General features: G+C 35.8%; 1 protein-coding gene across 1 annotated transcript in view; it reads right to left on the bottom strand.

Moving 5' to 3' along the window:
- The window catches only part of LOC123870950, a 58534-nt gene that overhangs the window by 17040 nt on the left and 18706 nt on the right, over positions 1-22788 (bottom strand). The gene's annotated exons all lie outside the window — the stretch shown is intronic.

Raw genomic sequence — 22788 nt, forward strand, 5'->3', positions numbered from 1 at the left:
AGCGGCCTAAAACTGCACTGAAATTGAGTTCAAAGTTCGTTATTGCGATCACTGAATACAAATCTCAACTCATTATCAAGCAAACCAGCCTAAAATGTGCAAAAATTGAGTTCTAAGTAATGATCGACAACATTTATTAAGTTTTTTGCTCTTGGTAAATATTATTTTGTCCGTTAGCTCCTCATTTATATCTTCTTCAAGGGCATCACAGAATATAAATTAGGTATTTAGAATATTTTCCCTTTTCTTTGTTTTGTGAAAATCCCGGAGCTTATTATTTCTAGTCTAGGTATTTAAAAACAAAAATACAAAACATTTCTCCGTATGGCTAAATAAGTAATCTATCAATTTATTTGAAAACGAAAAAGTATGGAAAAGGGCCCATAATATGTGAAAAGTTTAAGAAAACTCGAAAGAAATCGCGTGTAAAAGCAAGAGAGACGATAGGGTTATTAAAATTAATCGTACAGCATAACGAACAAACTTGCTAACCCTTCACCGAAGTTCCATCAACAGTCATCTTAGTGAGTGAGTTAGCTTAAGCACAAAGGGACAAAGTTACGGCCACGGTCAACATAATTGCACTAAGTTTCAACATTGTTTGGCACAAATTCGTTGTTTAACGGCGGCGTGCTCGTATTTGCTTTTGGTATTTGGGAACTTCGATTTTCTGTATTTTATTACAGTCTGTGACAACAACTACTTAATATTTACCTAATTGCAGCTAATTACACTTGCAGCGCTCGTATTGCAAGAATTGCACAAGCCGGACGCATCAACGCATAAATTACCTAATGATTAATTGTTGTCCCATGGACATACTCGTATAAGTTGTATTAAAATTGAACCTTGCATGTTTACGTTAAGGGGCAAGTGTTTTTTCTGCATGTCTGTATGTCCATTGCCATGTCTGCTCGTAACTACTCAACGGCTCAACCGATTTTCCTCTTCTTGATGGCGTGAGTGTCTCCGGGTACATAAATTTCTTAAAGAATCGAAACGGCTGGCTGGAAAAGATGCAGTGCTAACTACGGCAGGGGCTTTTTAGAATTTCTTTTTTCTTTTTATATACTTCCAAACATGTAACGTCATAAAATATTTTGACGTCCTCTTTAGTGAAATTGATAATTTAAAATGGTTAGTAAACTGAAAGCTAACAGAGCACGTGGATTTTACGAATTCTGGAAGAATTTTATAATTTTTCATATTTCAACATTTCAATTCTTAGAAATAGTCGATTTATCAAAAGAGAAGTAAGTAAAATAAATGAGACATTACGTATAAAAATACGCAAGGCATTAGACGAGAATTCCATAACTTATAAATAATTAACGCAGGTGCACGACCAAGTTCCCGAGCAATATTTCACCTACCCTCTTTATAGTACTTACGCTTATAGCACGAGTTGGCACATTTCGACAACGATGTTAAAGGAACATCGAAACAATAAGATCAGAGAGTCGTAGCTGGGGGCCGACTTTAGATGAAGACTAGTGGATCAACATAAACCCTAAAACAAGATACTTTAGATCCATTTTACTCTGGCTTTATTATGTTTCGATACTCGAAATCTATTAGTGTTGACGAGATGAGCAAACCCGTACTAAGTCGTACTGTACCGTAGCGAAGTTTAATAAATAATGATCTAAGGAAGCGAGGTACATTGACGAAGTTAGTGTTCGCTAATCTGTAAGTTACGGAAAACAGACGTAGGTAGTAGGTACTAGATAGAGAGGATAATTTTCTTTGTGGTCAACCCATACACATTTGGAATACTCTTATGGGTCTATGCTTATCGCCAGAAATTGATTAGCTGCCCGGGTGTGGACCGAACTGAATTGTCCGTATGGTCACTGATTCAAATTTCACCCGTTGTCAACGATCTCTGTATTCTCTCAAGGATCTCTAATCTCTACTTTAATTATAATTTACTAGATGATGCCCGCGACCTCGTCCGCCAGAATTAAGGTTTTTTATTACTATTTTTATCACCTACATTTTAGTAGCATGATATCACTACCCGTATCATAAATGCGAAAGTATATTTGTTTGTTGGTTTATTCGTTTGTTGGTTTGCCCTTCGCATCGCTTTTTTGCATGGGTAAGTATATAGTCAAAGACCTAGAGAGTGACATAGGTTACTTTTTATCCCGGTTGATCAAAGAGTTCACACGGGATTTTTTAAAACCTAAGTCCACGCGATTGAAGTCGCAGGCACCAGCTAGTATATATTAAAGTAAAGTAAATAATAGATAAAGTAACTGTATCATAATATTAAAGTAAAGCCGTGCGCAGCAAACTTCGTGACCGCGGATACCTAAAGTTGACATGGGCGGTCAGCTTTATCAGAGTGAAGTCTATACTACCTTTATCTGTGGTCTAGCCATGGCGATAACGTCAAAAACCGTCAAAACTTCCACCGTAATACCTTTTCAACTTTTAATTACGAACTTCGCACACTTCTGAACTGTAATTTATTTTCTGAAGCTCCTTTAATTTTGTTGCCTTATGAATTGAGGGCAGATTGTTGTCTAAACTAATTTGACTTTTGTACACGAGCGGTGTCTGTTAAACGGCAAGCGGCGCAAGTATGCCTCTCTTATCGAGAGTTACATTTTTGTTCCGGTTGCCGTGGAGACCTTAGGGCCATGGAGTCTTAGTGTTAAGAAATTTTTACGAGACATTTCACCGCGAGTATTAGCTTCCTCGGGTGACAGAAGGGCTGGCTTATTTTTTGCACAACGGATCAGCCTGGCTGTCCAGCGCGGCATTGCAGCCAGTATTCTTTGCACCATTCCACGCGGGCATGTATAGTATAGTAATTAGATAAGGCTAGCTTTACGTTTTATTGTAATATATTTGCAATTAAAAAAACATAGAAGCCTATTTTTGTATCAGCAGAGTTAAGATTTAGGTTTACAAGCTACAAAGTGCTACAAAGTTCTAATTCATGCTTATTTAGCAAAAATATAAAAACTTTTTTTGGATTTTATTATCCATTTGGTCCTATTAAGACCAATTCCGTGAAAGAAAAAGAGCCGTGATAGCCTAGTGGTCAAGTCGTCCTCATCATATTCGAGAGATTGGAGGTTCGAGCCAGGATACGCACCTCAACTTTTCGGGGTTACGTATGTGCGTTTAAAACATTATAATAGAAAGAGATAAAACTTGTAAGTTTGCATATAGGGGGTAATCTCTGGAACTAATAATAATTAGATTCTGAAAATTCATCTATAATACTAGGTTATACTATTAATTAATTAATTATATCACGCGGACGAAGTTCCAGGCAAAAACTAGATTAAAATAAAACATGAAAGCTATCAAATCAGCTTAGAGTAGAAATACGGAAGGTCAAAAAAGTGTACAGATATAAATAACCATCGTAAATAACCCACGAAACATCGTTGGTACCCACTACCCAGTCCTAAACCAATAAACAAAGCTGAACAATCGTCAAGGATAATCCTCAGTTCAATTTATTTCAACTGTGAATATGCGTGACTCACATTTCAAAAAAAAGATTCCGACGAATTGAGAACCTCCTCCTTTTCCGAAGTCGGTTAAAACTATTTAAAACTGTAAATAATTGTGAGCTACGAAGGTAATTGCCACGTCCATCATCATCGTTTCAGGTCCATCATCGTCTCATCGGCAGCTCACTACTGAGCACGGGTCTCCTCTCAGAATGAGAAGAGTCTAGGACACAGTCCACCACATTGGCCAAGAGCGGATTGGCACCTTCACACACCTTTGAGAACATTTTGAAAAACTCTCAGGCATGTAGGTTTTCTTGCGATGTTTTTCGTCACCGTTAGAGCAAGTGATAGCTCTGAAAAGTATGAATGAAGCAGTAGACCTTCGAATTTATATGGTAGGGCAAAGAACTGTACACATATAAATACTCACCCCACCAAATATCTCGGTAGCCCTAAACAAATAAACAAAGCTGAACAATCATCAAAGGATAATCCTCGTAAAAGTTTACGAAGCGTACGATTAATCTCCGTTCGGTGCCACAGTTTTGAACAGCGATTAAAACCGATTCACAGTTCAATAACTATTTGAATTGTGATTGTGTGCGTTAAGCCATTTTATTGCCTAGGATTAATATCTCACGAGACGATTACTTTTTTTTTTTTAAATGAAGCGAGTATTTTCTATAACTAATTTATTATGAAAGTACTTTTGTATTTTTTTTAATGAGGTTGATCATTTTTCTAATATTATAAAAGAAATACTTATTCAACGTTTAACAAAAGAAGTAGATACGATACATAGGTATCTAAAATGAAAATTTAAAACTGCGACACTTGAGTCACATCAGTCTATCTCATCTATTCTCGTGCGTTTTATATCTTATGTCTTAGTTATCTAATACGCCATGTAATATGGACGTAACATGTGTAAGCAAGTATATGTATTATATATTTCATTACAAAACACAACTTTGTCATAACAACACAACTTTGTGATAATAATACATAACATTAACGATGTCGATGTTGTACCGAGTAAAATTGAATGTGTATCATAAAATCAAATTGCATGAAAATGACGTGAAAATAGGTTTTTATGACCGTAATTACAGAAACTCGGCCATCACAATTAAGTATAAAATAATAACGATAATTGTCGCCCTAGTAGCTTTATTACGATATTCGATATTATGTTTTAAAAAGCTCATGATACATATTTAATTAACCTATACCTATAATTAGGCGCAATTTATATTGATGTGTCTGTACAATTATATCGAGGTACAATAATTAATTTAGTAGATAGTAGGCAATTAGCATGTTATATAGCATAATAGAACCATGGCAGTCCAGTGGTTAAAACCTCCACCTACTATTCGGTGGGTCGGAGGTTCGATCCCGAGCACGCACCCTCTCTTTTCGGAGTTATGTGCGTTCTAAGCAATCAGATATCACTTGCTTCAGAACATCGTGAGGAAACCCGTGTGCCTGAGAGTTCTCCATAATATTCTCAAAGATGTTTGAAGTCTGCTAATCCGCACTTCGCGTGATGGACTTTGGCCTAAAGTTTAGGCCCTAAACTCTTCTCATTCCTAGAGACTTGTGTAGAAAGACAGGCGTTTATTAAGTTTTAGGCCACAGCGCAGAACGAGAATTATTATTTATTGAAATCCTAGGAACTTACTGCAATCTACACCTAAAAAGTCCTATAAAGCTTATGCTTAAGAAATGCGAAAGAAAAGTCAATCGATGGTTCTGACATAATACGCGCATAAACAAATAAACAAAATGTAACCGTGCATTTACATATTTAGACTCGTGTTCTTTCTCTCCATTCGCCGAGAATGTCTTTGATATGTTATGCATATAATGTCGATACTGCTTGGATGCAACACGACACCGGGAGACGAAAGTGAAAACAGTCGTCTCGCGTCCCGTCTCACCCTTTGCAATGTGTAAATGCACCTTAAGAATACGTAGCGAAATGTATTATAGATTACGGATAATTGAGAACATGGTAAACTCAACATGGCTAATTAATATCGCAGCGTGGCCTCATTACGATACACGATGATGTAGTGTGTATATTATTAGTTATATCCAATATACGTTATTTATTGACCTAATTAGGCCTATGTAGCTGTACTATTATATTATAACATAATATCTACTAAGTATGTCATGTTATGTTGAATGTTTCTATTTAAAGTTGAAGACATAGCATGGTTGTTTACTCGTATGTCCTGAAAATATGACGCGCGCTAATCTATGCCTAATTTTTTGCTTGCAACCGGAAACCAGCCGTTCTAAAAATTTAAAAAATAATTGCTTTAGTGGGCATTTTTTAGGTTGCACGGTAACCGGAAGTCACTTCAAACGAAAATAGAAAAGTTTTACCTTTTTTTTTTAACAGCAAGTGCGTGTTGTGACTTTTATATTACTTTCCGACTTAATTTACTTAAAGTGAACTAGGCTTCCTTATCGCGTGTTCCATGCTATTGCTGTGAATAGAATTACCTGATTGACCGTTAAAAATGTTAAGTCATTCTTATCGGATTTCGTATTAAGAACTGTATAAGCTCAAATCAGAAATGAGGAAATCCGGATAAGAGAACCAAGTAATAAAATTTTATTAAAAAAAGTGTTGCCTTTATGGACAGGCTCTGCGTACAGCGTATGTTGCTGAAGTCTTTGCCATCAGCAATTCTTCGATGCGCCCGATGCGCCCTAAAAAACCGTTGATTGCTACAGAAGTTACATTCATTTTTTAAATTGAAAAGTGAGTTGCTCTTACTTTTTTTACGCTATAAAATTACCAAGAGACTGTAGAATTAAGAGACCGGCTTTGATATTATAAAAAATTCAGAGGGTACCTACGTACTTAACCAAATTTTTTACTGCGGTCTCACCGCGGCGTACAGGGTTTAATTTCCATTGCTTACTTTTTAAACTTTTTAATTAAAAACGTTACCTACTTTAAAATAGGCTATTCATTTTCGCTCGTTAGGTACATTCGATGTAACTTTATGAGGCGAGGTAGGTATACTTCGTTAATTATGTAATTATGGAGCTTTTCGTTGTTAAAAAGCGAAAAGCTTGAATTCGTTACAATCTGTAATTTTGAAACAACATAGTTATGTGACTTGTGGTTCATTTTATTATATGAGCTTTTGCCCGCGACTTTGTTCAGGATACTCACAAAATTTACAGCCTATAATAACAACTAAGCGCTGGTCTATAAATTAAAAAAACCGACCAAGTGCGAGTCAGACTCGCGCACTGAGGGTTCCGTACTCGGGTATTTTTTCCAACATTTTGCACGATACATCAAAAACATCAAATACATAAAAATAAATAAAAATCTGTTTTAGGATGTATGGTCTGTAAGGCCCTTTCGTATGATACCCTGGGTATAGTTATCTTATTTTGGAAATTGAAACACATTTTAATTTTTTTTAAATGATGTAACCACAAATTCGCGGTTTTCAGATTTATTCCTCTACTTATGCTATAAGACCTACCTACCTACCTACCATCATGATTCTAGGTCAAAAGGAAGTACCCTATTGGTTTCTTGACAGACAAACAGACAGACAGACAGACAACAAAGTGATCCTATAAGGGTTCCGATTTTCCTTTTGAGGTACGGAACCCTAAAAACACTATTTATCTACCCTTTTTAAAGCCAATTCGGCGTTATGTATTGAAATCAATATACAAAGAGAGCGTTGGTGTTAAGCATAACGGTTTATAGGGTTCCGTACCTGAAGGGAAGGAACCTTGTTATAAAGACTCCGCTGTCCGTCCGTCTGTCCGTTCCTCCGTCCGTCCATACGTTTCTCCATCAGTAGGCTGTATCTCATGAATCGAAATAAGTAGAGAGTTGAAATTTTCAAAGAATGTGTTTTTCTATTGTCGCCATAACAACAAATAATAACGATCTCAAAATGACCGCTATGAAAAGTTAAAAAATATAAAAAGTATTATTTCTTGTAGGGGGTACGGAACCCTTCATGTGTGACTCGGACTTGACCGATTTTTATAGCATAGATAATATAATATCTACATTTCAGACATCAAGCCTCAAGAGTATTTGAAACTCAGCGATGTGCGAACAGAACATGCTCTCTGCCAATCCAATCATTTTATTCACTTTGATACCACAAATCCTCTCTAGGGGAAATTGATGTATCTGTGCCATATTGAGATGTAAGAGTATCAAACATGAGCTTAAAATAATACTAGATGACGCCCACGTTTTTAACCCCCGACCCAAAAAGAGGGGTGTTATAAGTTTGACGTCTGTATCTGTGTATCTGTGTGTCTGTGTATCTGTGTATCTGTGTATCTGTCTATGGCACCGTAGCGCCTAAACTAATGAACCGATTTTAATTTAGTTTTTTTGTTTGAAAGGTGGCTTGATCGAGAGTGTTCTTAGCTATAATCCAAGAAAATCAGTTCAGCCGTTTGAAAGTTATCAGCTCTTTTCTAGTTACTGTAACCTTCACTTGTCGGGGGTGTTATAAATTTTTAATTTACACTTGTTATCCGCATGGATTTGGGTTTTTAAACATCCCGTAGGTACGAACTCTTTGATTAACAAGTATCTATTTACTTACCTATGCCTTCACCTTACATTACTTACCTTTTAGGTATCAACATAATGATCAACCTATTGCCGACTTACTCGTGAGCATGGGTCTCTTTTTCATAGTCATTGGCCATAGTCCATCACGCTGGCCAAGTGCGGATTAACAGATTCCTTTGATAACATTGAAATATGGAGAACTCTCAGGCATGTAGTTTTCCTTCACTGTTGAAACAAGTGATAAACTATTCATTTGTTTAAAATGCACACAACTCCGAACAGTTGGGGTGCGTGCCCGGGATCGAACCCCTGACCTCCCGAATAGAAAACTGGATATCAAACCTATCTATCTATATAATAGGCTATCATCGCTCGCATCACATGTTCACAGCTAAAGCTACGTTGACGAGTTAATGAAATGAAACGAACGAATGTAAATATTGCAAACGAAGTCGCCGGCAACTGTCTGTAGGTACGATAAATAAAGACCATAAACATAAAGTCAATACCGCTGATCCGTTACAAATAATAACATGTCGACATAAAATACGGGAGCCATTTCCCTGGGACTTGATAGCTGATGCTGATAGCTGTTTTATGACGTAGTAAATGTCTAATAACTCATAACGGCGTAAGTATAAAGCTCAATCTTATTTTAAGGAGCAGATTTTCAGGTTCTAACTATGTTTTTACCGAGTTTTGACGCCAACACTTCTTAGTGGATGTTGTTTTAATGCAAATAATTTCCAGAAAAGACAAATTAAACTAGTCTTGCTTACATCTATACATATAATAAAATTGTAGAAAAGTGGTGCCTGTACAATGGAAATATATAAAAAAAAGTAGCAGGGGTTGTTATTATATCGATGCCGAACCCGAAATTGTAATTAAATTTTTTTTTGTCTTTTTGTCTGTTTGTCTGTTTGTCTGTTTGTCTGTTTGTCTGTGTGTTTGTGCACGCTAATCTCAGAAACGGCTTATTCGATTTAGATACGGTTTTCACTAATATATTGTAGTAAGCTTCACTTAGCATTTAGTGTTTATTTCATGTCAATCGGTTCATAAATAAAAAAGTTATGTCAATTTAAAGAATCACGGCGCCTCGCGCCTGAGCGTCCGTGGCTATATAAAGCGCGAAAAGTCACTATTCCACGCGAACGAAGTCGCGGGCACAGCTAGTTGACTAATAAATAGCCGCAACAGTATATACCTACTCATAATCAAAGTCAGTCACGATAGTTTAAAGTTTAAACGTTAAAAAGTCAAAAGAAAATAAATTAGCGGCTTTTATAATTATTATTTAATTTAGGGCTCCGAACTCGAAGGGTGCTAACGGGACCTTAAACTAACCGTCTGTTATGAGCAAGCTGAAACGTACTCAAAAAGGCATCTCTTATGCCAATATTACACACAACTTTACTTTCTGAGAACATCGCGTTGTTTACCGAAAAACCTTTCCTGTATAAATAATACAAAATTGTATGCTCTCTTCACTCGCGCTTATTCGGAAGTATGAGCTTATAATTATGAATATTTAATGGTGTGAGAAAAAATAACCGTCGGAAGTGATAAATAATTTAATGTAGATATGGAGATAAATATTATAACGTAGATGTAAAAAGTAAATATGTGAAAAAAATGGTAATCATAGAGATCTGGGGAGCTCCTAAATGGCTCTCGCACCGCCCTGAAAACTGACTCGATCCAACCCTGCTTGTTGAAAATTCGTTTATCCGTTGAAAGGATATATTATAATAATTATTACCAGCTCTTTTCCCAGATTACGACTTCAAAAAAGCTAATACTTTCATATTCTCAGAAAGTTTTTATCACAAACTTCACCGACATATTCAGTTATTCCAATGCCTGGTGAAATAATACGCAGTCAATTCTGTATTAAGTGCGAAGTATGAAATACCATACCATAATATGAATAATATTTCCGTTTAAAATTGGAGCAGAACGTTGGAAGTCTTAGAAAACGCCCAAATTATGCATGTATGAGATGATAAAATATCATATTATATTATTACAAGTAGGTAGGTAGGTGTTTTAGCCGAATTGAACGTCCCGTTACATCGTCTTTGTTTTTAAACGAAATTCATCTAATAGTAATTGTTTAGATGGAATTTACGTAAAAAAGTCAGCTCAAAACTCAAACTCAAAGTAAGTATTTATTTGAAGTAGGTGCCCATATTTGCTAGTTGATTGTTGAATTAGTGAGATAATGATGTGATGGTGATAAAATCACGTAAACTCAAAACTAAAGTTACGAGCTTTCCAAACACATCGGTCTGAGAAGAGCCCACAAAAAACGAAGCCGGCTATTTTTCCCCTATCACCACTTCACAAAATCACTTAAAATTATTAAAACTAAGTTCATTTCCAAGCTTTCTTGTCATATAAATAATCCTTTAAATTGTTAAAAAATTAACAGGATTTTTCAATAAGTTTAATGAAAACTTTGAATTTTTTGAGAGACTTCAATTAAATTCATTATTAATATTGGCAATTAAATTCAGGTTTTGAATGAATGATAGGTACTTGGAGGAATAAATAGGTCTATGGAATGATCATAAACTTTTATTGTGCGCCTCGGAATAAACAACAAAAGGCAATAGGCAATTATTTTTATAAAAGCTTTTTATTAGGTTGCTTTGTTCATATGCTGTTATTGCGTTGAAATTGGTAAATGTTTTTTCGACCACTACAACAAGACTACAACTGATTTGAAAGGCAGGAATGAGTGGTTCGAATGACAATAGATAATTATGATTCTATTCTCTGACTAGCTGTGCCCGCGACTTCGTTCGCGTGGAATAGTGACTTTTCGGGCAGCATGTTAAAAATGTCGCCGTGATTCTTTAAATTGACATAACTTTTTTATTTATGAACCGATTGACATGAAATAAACACTAAATGTTAAGTGAAGCTTACTACAATATATTAGTGAAAACCGTATCTAAATTGAATAAGCCGTTTCTGATATTAGCGTGCACAAACACAATGACAAACAAACAAACAGAGAAAAAAATAATAATTACAATTTCGGGTTCGGCATCGATATAATAACAACCCCTGCTACTTTTTTTTTATATATTTCCATTGTACAGACACCACTTTTCTACAATTTTATTATATGTATAGATGATGAAGGTGGGAGGGAAATATTGGAACTATGTGATGGCTTGTGGCAGAGAAGTCGAGTTTGGACTCATTTCTTTTATTTTCATGAGTTATTTTCAAAACGACAAGAGCGCGATGATTGAGACGGATTTTACCTAAGATTGGTGATAGCCTATTCGGGGGTCGGGGATTCAATCCCGGGTACCAACGCACCTTTCACTTTTCGCAGTTATCTGCGTTTTAAGCGATCAAATATCACGTGCTAAAGCAAGTAACGTCATGTCTGTCGTAGAACCGACGGCCGATGGGGCAGACGTGTTCTGGAGTGGAGACCGCGTACCGGTAAGCGCAGTGTGGGACGACCTCCTGCCCGCTGGACCGATGACCTGAGAAGGTGGCGGGGAGCGGGTGGATGAGGAAGGCGGAGGACCGTGTTTGGTGGCGCGCTCTTGGAAAGGCCTATATCCAGCAGTGGATGCATACAGGCTGATGGATGGATGGATGGATGGAAAGCAAGTAACGGTGACGTAAAACATCGTGAGGAAACCTGCATGCCTGAGAGTTTTCAAATGTTTTCCATGATGTTTTCAAAGGTTTGTAATATCTGCCGCACTGAGCCAGCGTGGCAGACTACGGCCGATGAAGGGTTTTCCTTCTCTTTCTGAAAGGAGACCTGAGGAGGATGGTGATGACTGATGATGATCTTTTCTGAACCAAATGGTAGATGTACACCGCTTAGGGAATTAACCACTGAATAGGTAAATAAAGTATGTATTATTATTACTATTAACTTATTTACCTATTCAGTGGAATTAACAAATCCTTAAAGATAAAGAAAGAAATTTTGCCCTAAAATCTTCAAATCTTAAAGATTTTCAAGCTATTATACGAAAGCCTGATGTTAAAATTAAAGCCGCTAACTTGTTTCCGATACTTTACTGCACCGATTTAAAATAACGATATTGGTTTGCCATTTTCCTCTGTTATTGTTTGTGGTTAGATTAAATTAAAGTTTTAAAAGGATTTTTTTAATTGCCTTTGAATATTTCGCGTGTTATGCTTTAGGTCAAAGATCAAATTGCACATGTTGCAGGCTGTATCTCATTTTTAACCGACTTCCAAAAAAGGAGGAGGTTCTCAATTCATCGGAATCTTTTTTTTTTTTGCTTATAACTTAATGGCCAGTGCCATACTTAGACAGTTTCATAGAACACCTTTTTTTTTCGGAATAACTTATTTATTCACTAAGATCAGAATCTTAGAGAGTAAATAGCAGAACGCGTGGATGGAACCTGAATAGGTATAAAATCAATGAATACTTTATCAAACAAAACCAATTTTTGGCGGCGGAAAAACACGTCCAATCAAAACAAAAGTAAAATAACACGGAATATTTTTCCGGTTTCACAAATAAGTGGATATTACCGACGGGCATGATTGCGGGTAAACACGGCACGACCGTGTCAATACAATGGAAACACGTTAAATAATGACGAATTATTTCAGAAACCTTTTTGCAGACAATATATTTTGATACTAGTGGATACACGCCATGTGCTAACGCCAAAAAAATTATCGGTCAAGTGCGAGTCGGACTCACTTAAGAAAGGTTCCGTACCATCACACTAGAAATAATACTTTCATTTTTTGAATTTACATGATGAAGCTCCGTTGTTTTACTCTACTACCACTTTATTTTAAGGATTCCGACATTCGTACCCGAAGGGTGCCAACGAGGCCCTATTTCTAAGCCTCTGCTATCTGTCTGTCTGTCAGCGGGCTCTCTCTGCTGCTCTGTATCTCATAAACCGTAATCGGTAAAGAGCTGAAAGCACAGAGTGTGTACTCGTATGTTCCTATTTCTATTGCCGCTATAATAACAACAAATAACAATACCCCTGACAAGTGACGGTTACAGTAACTAGAAAAGAGCTGATAACTTTCAAACGGCTGAGCTGATTTTCTTGAATTATAGCTAAGAACACTCTCGATCAAGCCACCTTTCAAACAAAAATAACTAAATTAAAATCGGTTCATTAGTTTAGGAGCTACGATCCCACAGACAGATACACAGATACACAGATCCACAGATACACAGATACACACGTCAAACTTATAACACCCCTCTTTTTGGGTCGGGGGTTAATAATAAACCAAGATGGCGAATTTCAAAATGCCTGCATGTGTGTACTTCAAACCTCTAGTTTCACTACCAGGATTTTCATTAGATCCGTTACATAATATAAAGGGGAATGAAACTTTTAGTATACCTGTGTGGAAAATGCACGAAGCTTAATAAACCTGATTTCAGGCGACATTTTAAAAGATAATATATTCATGACACTATGATAGTTTAAGCTCCCAACGACGCTTTACTATATCTATTAAGTCTATACATAGTACCTAGCTACCTCTCTAGTACATATTGTGGAAAATGATCCACTTTCTTTATTAAGTACGTGGTTGTTAAGTTGACATTAACGAGCATGAAAATGTCCTTTTAGCTGAAATTACTTCTAATAATAGGTACAGAAACTTACAAGAAACATATTATTTTCAAAGTGTTCGTCTCTCAAATTTCTCAAAGTATGTTTCCTGAGATTTTATGTTTTATGTCTATTAAAAATTTGGTTTAGGAGGTGTTAAGAAGTAGCAAACAAACAGACAATTTTTAACATTATATTACAGCTCACGGCTTTACTTGGCGAAAATATAAATGCTCTTTATTCCCTATCCCATGAAAATTCAACAAAATCCGGCCTGGATTATAAAAGGTTGATGAATCAGTCAGCGAATCAGAACTTTTCTTTTTAATCCATATAGGTACTTTATTTATATATTCATAGTCTAATATCTTTACCTATAAATGCGGAAATCTGTCTGTCTGTCTGCCTGTTAGCTTTTCACGGACCAACCGTTAAACCGATTTTGATGTTTGGGACAGAAATAACTTGCATTTCGAGAATGGGCATATGCTATTTTTTTATACCGGAAAACTAAAAATCACTCACAGATTTTCTAGAAGTCGCGGGCATCATCTAGTCAAGTATATTTAAATGATTTTCTAATATTTTCTGACCAATCTTTCCTTGTATCTAGAATCTTTCATGAAAATAGTTTGGAATTCACTCGTGGAAGAAAAGAGAGTCATAAAATGTATGAAATGTTTCCACATGAAAACGAAAAATCCTCAGTAATGTAATATGCACAAACGAATAAATTCATGAACAGCAGGTAATGTAAAAGGTAAAAGAAAAATAGGAATCGGGATAAAATTCGTTTTGTTATTTTTTGGTAGGCACACGTCTGGCGTTGATGGGGAAAAATCGGGTCAATACGATGCCAACACGAAATAATACAACCTTTATTTAATTTGGGATACTGTTTGGTGAGCCTCGTTAGTTCAATAGTTTAATATTTATTTACTTACTTTATTCATATTTTTTATTTTCATATCACACTATCACACTAATATTATAAAGGCGAAAGTTTGTATGTGTGTGTGTGTGTGTGTATGTTTGTTACTCCTTCACGCAAAAACTACTGGACGGATTTGGCTGAAATTTGGAATGAAGATAGATAATATCCTGGATTAGCACATAGGCTACTTTTTATCCCGGAAAATCCCGGAAATCAAGTTCCCACGGCATTTCGAAAAACCTTAATCCACGCGGGCGAAGTCGCGGGCATCGGCTAGTTCCTTATATTGTTTGCTTTTTCATATTTCATGATCAAAATTAATAATGCTGGTATTTCATAGGAGATTTTTCACGGAAAGTATTTTTTCATATTTCGCACTTACAATCATTTGCAACATTAAATGAACTAGAAATTATGATCAAGACTAATGATGCCCGCGACTTCGTCCGCGTGGATTTAGATTTTTCGAAATCCCGTGGGAACTCTTTGGTTTTCCGGGATAAAAAGTAGCCTATGTCTAATCCAGGATATTATCTATCTCCATTCCAAATTTCAGCCAAATCCGTCCAGTAGTTTTTGCGTGAAGGAGTAACAAACATACACACACACACACACATACAAACTTTCACCTTTATAATATTAGTGTGATTAGTGTGATTAATAGCGCTCTGATATTTCACAGGTGGTTTTTTTAAGGAAAGTGAATTTATGAACTGTATCAAGTAGATATAATGCATGTACCTACCTATGTATACTTTGTCATTGGATTTTCAATCTATGGCTTGTACTCGGTAGATTATTATTGTCAAAAAGTCAATACATTTTTCAACAAATAACAACGTAGTAGTACCAAGTAACTTATAGTCGGAAAGCGATAGATTGAATATAGAAAACAGACATTAGTAACTTATCGATAAATTACAGAAAGATTTTATATTTTTTCAGCCGTAAAGTTATTGACACCACAGGTAAAAATTACAACAGAATAGTTTAATTTAAAATGATGTTGTTCTTCAGCACTTGACGTTACTACAATGTTACTTTATTAAATTACCCTTAACTGAGCTGACATAATAATTATATTTTGAAATATTTAATATTTCACACATTTTCCCGGCTCCTAAAAATTTCACGAGCTTAGTTATTAATACGAATAGACACCACAAGGGCTACTAAAGTGTATCATATTTTTTTACTACTAATTGGATTGCACGGTTATTAAAAGATATAGGGCAATGGCAGTACCGTAGCGATACAAGTGGAGTCACATTTTTATCTTTTTGAGAAAATATAAAAGGAAACTCGTTTACTTGGACATGTTTTTTTTAAATTATAGCAATAGAGTGGCACTTGGCGACAATCGGACCTGCTGGCAAGTGATGATGCAGCCTAAGATGGAGCACGTTTGCCTAGAAGTCTATTCACTCTTGACTTGAAGGTAACCATATTAAAATGAGAGGGGAAAATTGATGCTGATGATCATATCCTAGCAATTCAAATTAAAAACGAGGAGGCTTTACCTACGTATCCGTGGAATTTTGACCACGTACGGTTGCTGATGATTTCTCAAACTCAAAGTAAAAGGTTTTAGATTAAATGTAGATAGCTATACAATAAGGTAGATACATAAAGCAGACTTTAGACAATCTAAAGCGCCGAAATTGATTCAGCCAGGCGTCTTGTAAAGCCCAACATGAACACCGAACACTAAGCCGAACGGTGTCAGGATTACCAACACGACACGTTCGGATAACATGACAGATCACGGAATTAAGTAATGTGGCTATGTAGTAGCACAGAATACTAAATAGATGATACCTGAGAATTTAACTGCGTGGATTCAAGTTTTTAAAAATCCAGTGGGAACCCTCAGATTTTTCGGGATAAATGTGAGCTGTGGCCGTCTCAAGGATATAAGCTATCTCTAAGTGGAAAAATTCTGTGGGAACTTAGATTTACCGGGATAAAAAGTAGCCTATGTCCGATTCCAGGATGTAGGTAAGCTAACTTTGTACCATCATCATCATCAACCTATCACTGCCTCAATATTGAGCATGGTCTCCCTACCACGGTGGCCAACTGTGGATCGGCTAGCATGATCTTTGTACCAAATTCCGTCAGAATCGGTTAAAGTTCGGATGGAGCGTGAAATGGTGACAGACAGACGAAAACAGTTTCGAATTTAAAATTATTTTAGCATGGATACAGATTTCAATAACATCAATCAAATGAGATTGGGAACAGAACAATGAAATAATTTACTCATTATTCAATTTCAATTTATAAAGTCATGCGAATCTCACACCATTTATCATTTTCAAGTTCCTACGGTTCTACGGTTAAGCAAAACGTACAGCTAAAGATAAATAGTGTTTTAACTCATAACAATTGAAATGTCTCTAGGGCTTCTTAGTAAAAGGAGTTTCACTAGGTATGTAATATGTATGTATTTAATAACTTAACCAAGTTAATTAAAAACAACTTTTTAAGTTAGTATACAGTGCTACTAGCTGACGACCGCCACTTTGTCCGCGTGGATTTGGGTTTTCAAAATCCCATAGAAATTCTTTGATTATCCGGAATGCGTACACATACATACACACAAACTTTCACCTTTATAATATTAGGGTTATTTTATTCATAGCTAGCTGTCCCGCTGTGGCTTCGTTTGGGTGGAATTTATAAATCTCAAGTTCGTGGCTTTAATTTTTTTTAAAAAAACATCGAAACTTTTTGGTTTTATAGGTTAAAAAGTAGCCTTTGTAGCCAGGATGCTAAGTAGGTATCCCAGTACCAAGTAGACACGATGCCTGCACCTTCATTTTTCGAAACCAAATGTAGCCGTATTATGTCCGTCCCTGGGATGAAAGCTAACTCTGTACCGAATCTCCTCTGTAAGATCGAATCGGTTAAACAGATAGAAAAGCTAGTAGATAGACACTTTCGCATCTATAATATTAATAGTATGGATATAGATTATAAAACCCATTACATTATTTTCTTTTTCATAAAAACGCGTTTGAGGAGATTACGTGTACAATTTAATTTAAAAAGTGCTGATGAAATACTAGATAAAGTATGCTTTTACAGCGCGAAGGAAAATTTCAATTTGCCTAGAAAATTTATATCACTCAGTATCAGGTTAGCCGTAGTTTAAGGAACATACAGTTCAAAACACACACACGTGTTGATTCGACACGAGCAATCAGTTTCTATGATTACGTAGCCGGCATATTTTAATTCCTAGGTGACATCAAACTGGAATGCTACATAACTTGGTACGGCGTTGCTTATTTAAATACTAGCTGTGCCCGCGACTTCGTTCGCGTGGAATAGTGACCGCGCTTTATATTATAGCCACGGACGCTCAGGCGCGCGTGATTCTTTAAATTGACATAACTTTTTTATTTATGAACCAATTGACATGAAATAAACACTAAATGCTAAGTGAAGCTTACTACAATATATTAGTGAAAACCGTATCTAAATCGAATAAGCCGTTTCTGAGATTAGCGTGCACAAACACACAGACAAACAGACAAACAGACAAAAAAAAATTAATTACAATTTCGGGTTCGGCATCGATATAATAACAACCCCTGCTACTTTTCTTTTATATATTTCCATTGTACAGACACCACTTTTCTACAATTTTATTATATGTATAGATATTTAACAGAAATAGGTAACTGACTGACTGACTAATAAACGAATGCACAGCTAAAACTATCACTAGTTTTCTATCATAATATATAACAGTAGGTATAATGGATCAGGCTGACATTTGGCATGCAGATAGCTATTATTACTATTACTATAAGCTAAGGAGGTAAAAAAGAGTAAAAAATTTATGTAGTCCACATGGACAACGTCACGGACATAAGCTAGTTTAGTATAAAAAGATATGAGCATGTTAAAGATGACTATAACTCCAGTTTCTAAGTCTGTGCTTAGTAAGTAGATTCGGGAGCTAAACTCCAACTGATGGGGTTTGAATCTTTTATTAATAGAATAGAATTGAGGTTATTTTATTAATTAATTCAACACACAGTAAACACAAAGCAATAATAAAATCGTAGGTACATACTTAATAATGAATTTCTATAATGCGTCGTGCCAGCAGAAGTACTATTTGCGGGGATTTTTAATAGCAGTGGCCTTCTTTAGATATACTCGTAGGTTGTTTGCCCAATACTAATGCCCTTTTGTACGAAGCAATGTCATAAGTATATTGCGATTTTTGCAAATGTTTCGTCTGTACTGACTGTATGATCGCTAAGCTGTGGTTTAGTCACATTCCGAGAGGTGCTTCGTCGTTGTAATCTTGATGCAGTAAACAAATTTAGTGGGAAGATTTCTGCCACTGAGGTTAGAAACTTGGTTCTCGACGTCTTAATATATTATGAGTAGGTACCTACCTATATACGATACCAAGTACTTTCTAGGGGTGGCACTTTCAAAATCAATGAGTACCTTAATAATCTTATTCACTAATTTACCACTGCCCAACATTTTGGGGCATTTATAGATAACTAGCCGATGCCCGCGACTTCGCCCGCGTGGATTTAGGTATTTCGAAATCCTGTGGGAACTCTTTGATTTTCCGGGATAAAAAGTAGCCTATGTGCTAATCCAGGATATTATCTATCTTCATTCCAAATTTCAGCCAAATCCGTCCAGTAGTTTTTGCGTGAAGGAGTAACAAACATACACACACACACACACACACATACAAACTTTCGCCTTTATAATATTAGTGTGATAAGGTACAATACATACTTACATACTAATATTATAAATGCGAAAACGTGTTTGTCTACCTGTATGTCTGTCAGCCTGTCCGTTTATGTGTTTATTACCTTTTCACGGCCCATCCGTTTAACTAATTTTGACGTTTAGTATTAGAAAAAGCTGCCAACCCGGAACCGGATGTACGCTACTTTTTACCCGAAAAAACAAAGAGTTCCTACAGGATTTTCAAAACATAAGGGATATCGCCCATTAGCGATTTTTTGTAGCGATACAGTCGCGCATAATATCTTGAACGCGATTCTGAATTGCGGTAGTATTTAGTTATACAAAACTGAATCGTGGGCAAAGGTAGGGCTAGCTAAGCATCGCTACTTTATCGCGATCTTTTACGGCTATATCGCTAATTTATCGCTGCAAAAAGTCGCGGTGAGCGATCTTCCTTAATCTACGGAAACGATGTCGCTGACATCGTCTAATATGAAACAAATTCCAGTACATTATACGGGAAAACTATACAGAATATGGAAATTGCAATAGAGAATAACCGATTAATTTACTCCGCAAATACCCACAAAGGCAACATTTGCCTTACAATATTTAATTATCCAACCAAGAGCCATATTACAGAGTGCTTGGCTCAGAACATTGCTTTGTAACTATAAACTATGAACCAAGTTGTTATGTGCAACCATAATAGAACAGGCAATCTAGTGAGAGTTTCAAGTAATTCATTGATAAAGTATTTATTTAAGCTATGGGGCAATCCAAGTGTTCATTATCATTTATTGGATCACGCGTAAAATATTGATACGAGATTATGAGTACAATTGCTCTAATCTCTCACTGTTTTGTTTATGATCATGGAAAAATTACAAGGAAAAAATTAGGAGAGCAGAAAATATTACGCAAAATTAGTTCTAGAGGGCATTGGGATCAAGAACGTCTGGCAAAAAAAAGTCAAAGATAAAAGTAAAGAAGTCTTTACCAGTAGATAGTGGGTCACGGAGAAGTTTGGTAGGTCGGATTACCTACTAAGTATAAGTTTTGTAACTTTGTAGTTCGCCTACTATAAAAGTAGGACGTAGGGTGTACGTCATAGCCAAAGCGCACCCTTTTAGTCGACTCCACGTCCTACGATCACTTTATTGTTTTGTTTTGGACGATAATGGCATGTGCAATGAGTGAAATAAAGCATACAATTAATTCTGTTTCGACTTTCTCGACAGTAGGTACCTCACCCACGTTGCCTCGAGTCCACCTAGATCATAAAATAGAGTGGTAACAGAAAGTCAGCTCATTATAACGCACGGTAAACTGATGCACTTATACATAGACGAATACAGAAATACATGCCAAGGTAAGTAAGCTTATGTCAGCCAAAAGCTTGCCGAATTTATGAGGCTGAGTTTGGCGTTCACATGTTTCAGAATAACATGATTATAGTCTTAATTTAATCTCGAAATTTTATTCTAAGACTCACACATTTTGAAGAGCTTTAATTAAGTTAGTAGTAGAAGTAAGTGGTTGTGTAACATCACTTTATGAAAGATTTGAAAGAAGATTTTATTTGTGTCAATTTTAAAATAACGTCTCTATCCATATTATATCTGATTATATCTGACATATTAATCTGTGTGAGTGTTGTATCATGTATGGAGCGATCTTCTGTTACTTCTCTATTCTATACCTCAACTGTGTAGTGAGCGATACGCCTTAGACACCGTCGTATTTGTTAAACCACCCCTCTCTGTAGGGCGCAATTAAGCCGGAATCGTTCTAATGGCTTTGCTTTTGCTTTTGGCTTCAGCCTACATAATTATGTTGATACATACAAATGTTTTCATTGGAATTAACAATGTACTTGACTTTCGGGACGGATTTGAAATTTGAATTTTGACTCCATTGAGGTAATTTAGATATCTACGAGTATGAATACGAGTAAGTACCTTTATCAGTGTCTTTATAATATTTTAAAGTCTAGATTCTAGAGATTTAAATAAAATAAAAATTAACACACCCCCTGCTTGATCTTATGCCTTGGTGGAAAGTATAGATTTTTAAGTTTGTAAAAACGACTTTTAATAAGTTATAATAAGAATTTCTTCATTTGACATCATTAAATGATTCATTCAGTGTCAGTAACTTAATTACTATGTGAGTAGTTAATTTTTAAAAGATATATTTCTTATGTTTTTATATTACAACTAAATATTGAGTTTCAATTTCGTTAAATGACATTTTTAATGTATCACACGATGTTAATAATAAAAAAATTTCAAAAGAAAAATAAAACCGACTTCAAAAACGACAAACACTAAAAAGTAAAAAATAACTTTTGTTTAGCTACACGTGTAATGCACCTAGGTATGAAGTCGGGCGAGCTTCACTCTTGGATTTCTAATTTTGTTTTAATATGCTCGCTCGACTTCATACTTTTATTTCACAATTTTTAGTGGCCCTACTGTACTATAATATGCTGTGCCCAGTTAAAACCCTACTGTTTACTAAGCTATTACACTGATCGCGAGCAATTTGCTCCTATCCATTGAGGAGTTCTGTTCTCCATCTCCGAAGATATTCATCAGATCTTCACCAAATTTATATGGGACCACCTGCACAGTATACCCTTTCAAACAAAAAAAAAATTTTCCAAATCGGTCCAGGGGTCTTTGAGTAATCGGGGAACATACATAAAAAAAAAAAGATCCCGACGAATTGAGAACCTCCTCCTTTTTTGGAAGTCGGTTAAAAACTGAGTCATAAAAAGCATTATTACAAAATTATACTCGCCTACGTAAAAGCGTGTTATAGGCAGGTTAAGGCTTCCGTGACGTGAGTTTATTACAGTGCTTTTACATTTACATAATAAGTTATTCGTGATTGTGACGTGATTGTGACCATAAGCTTTATAATGTACCTATAACTTAATAGTTTATTTTTAAATAATGTTTTTCTCGGTTGTACCTACTTGAATGATATTCGCAACTTCATGCGCGTGAGTTTGGTTTTCTTAAAATTACGTGGAAACTTCTTGATTTCCGGGATAAAAAATAGTCTATGTTCGTTTCTAGAATGCAAACTTTGTCTAGGTAAGTAGGTTAAGCGTTTTACAAAACCCGTGGGAACTCTTTGACTTCCCGGGATGGAAGCTTATATTTATTTTGTCTCCGAGATGCCAGCAATACACTAAACCAAACCAGATTCCTCAGAGAGTAACTCTCTGAAGAATCTGTAATCAAGTAACTCGAAGTTGTTATTCTTTTCAAATGTAGCAAAGTGCCATATTACATATATCACAATATATGTAGCTATATCAACTTAATATATTATCACACAACCTTGAGGGCAGCTGGATGCAAATCTCTTTGCTTACATGCAAGAATTAAAAAAAAAACTTTGCATAAATATTACAGCATCATCTTG

The sequence above is a fragment of the Maniola jurtina genome, chromosome 2 (genome assembly GCF_905333055.1).
Source record: "Maniola jurtina chromosome 2, ilManJurt1.1, whole genome shotgun sequence".
NCBI lineage: Eukaryota > Metazoa > Arthropoda > Insecta > Lepidoptera > Nymphalidae > Maniola > Maniola jurtina.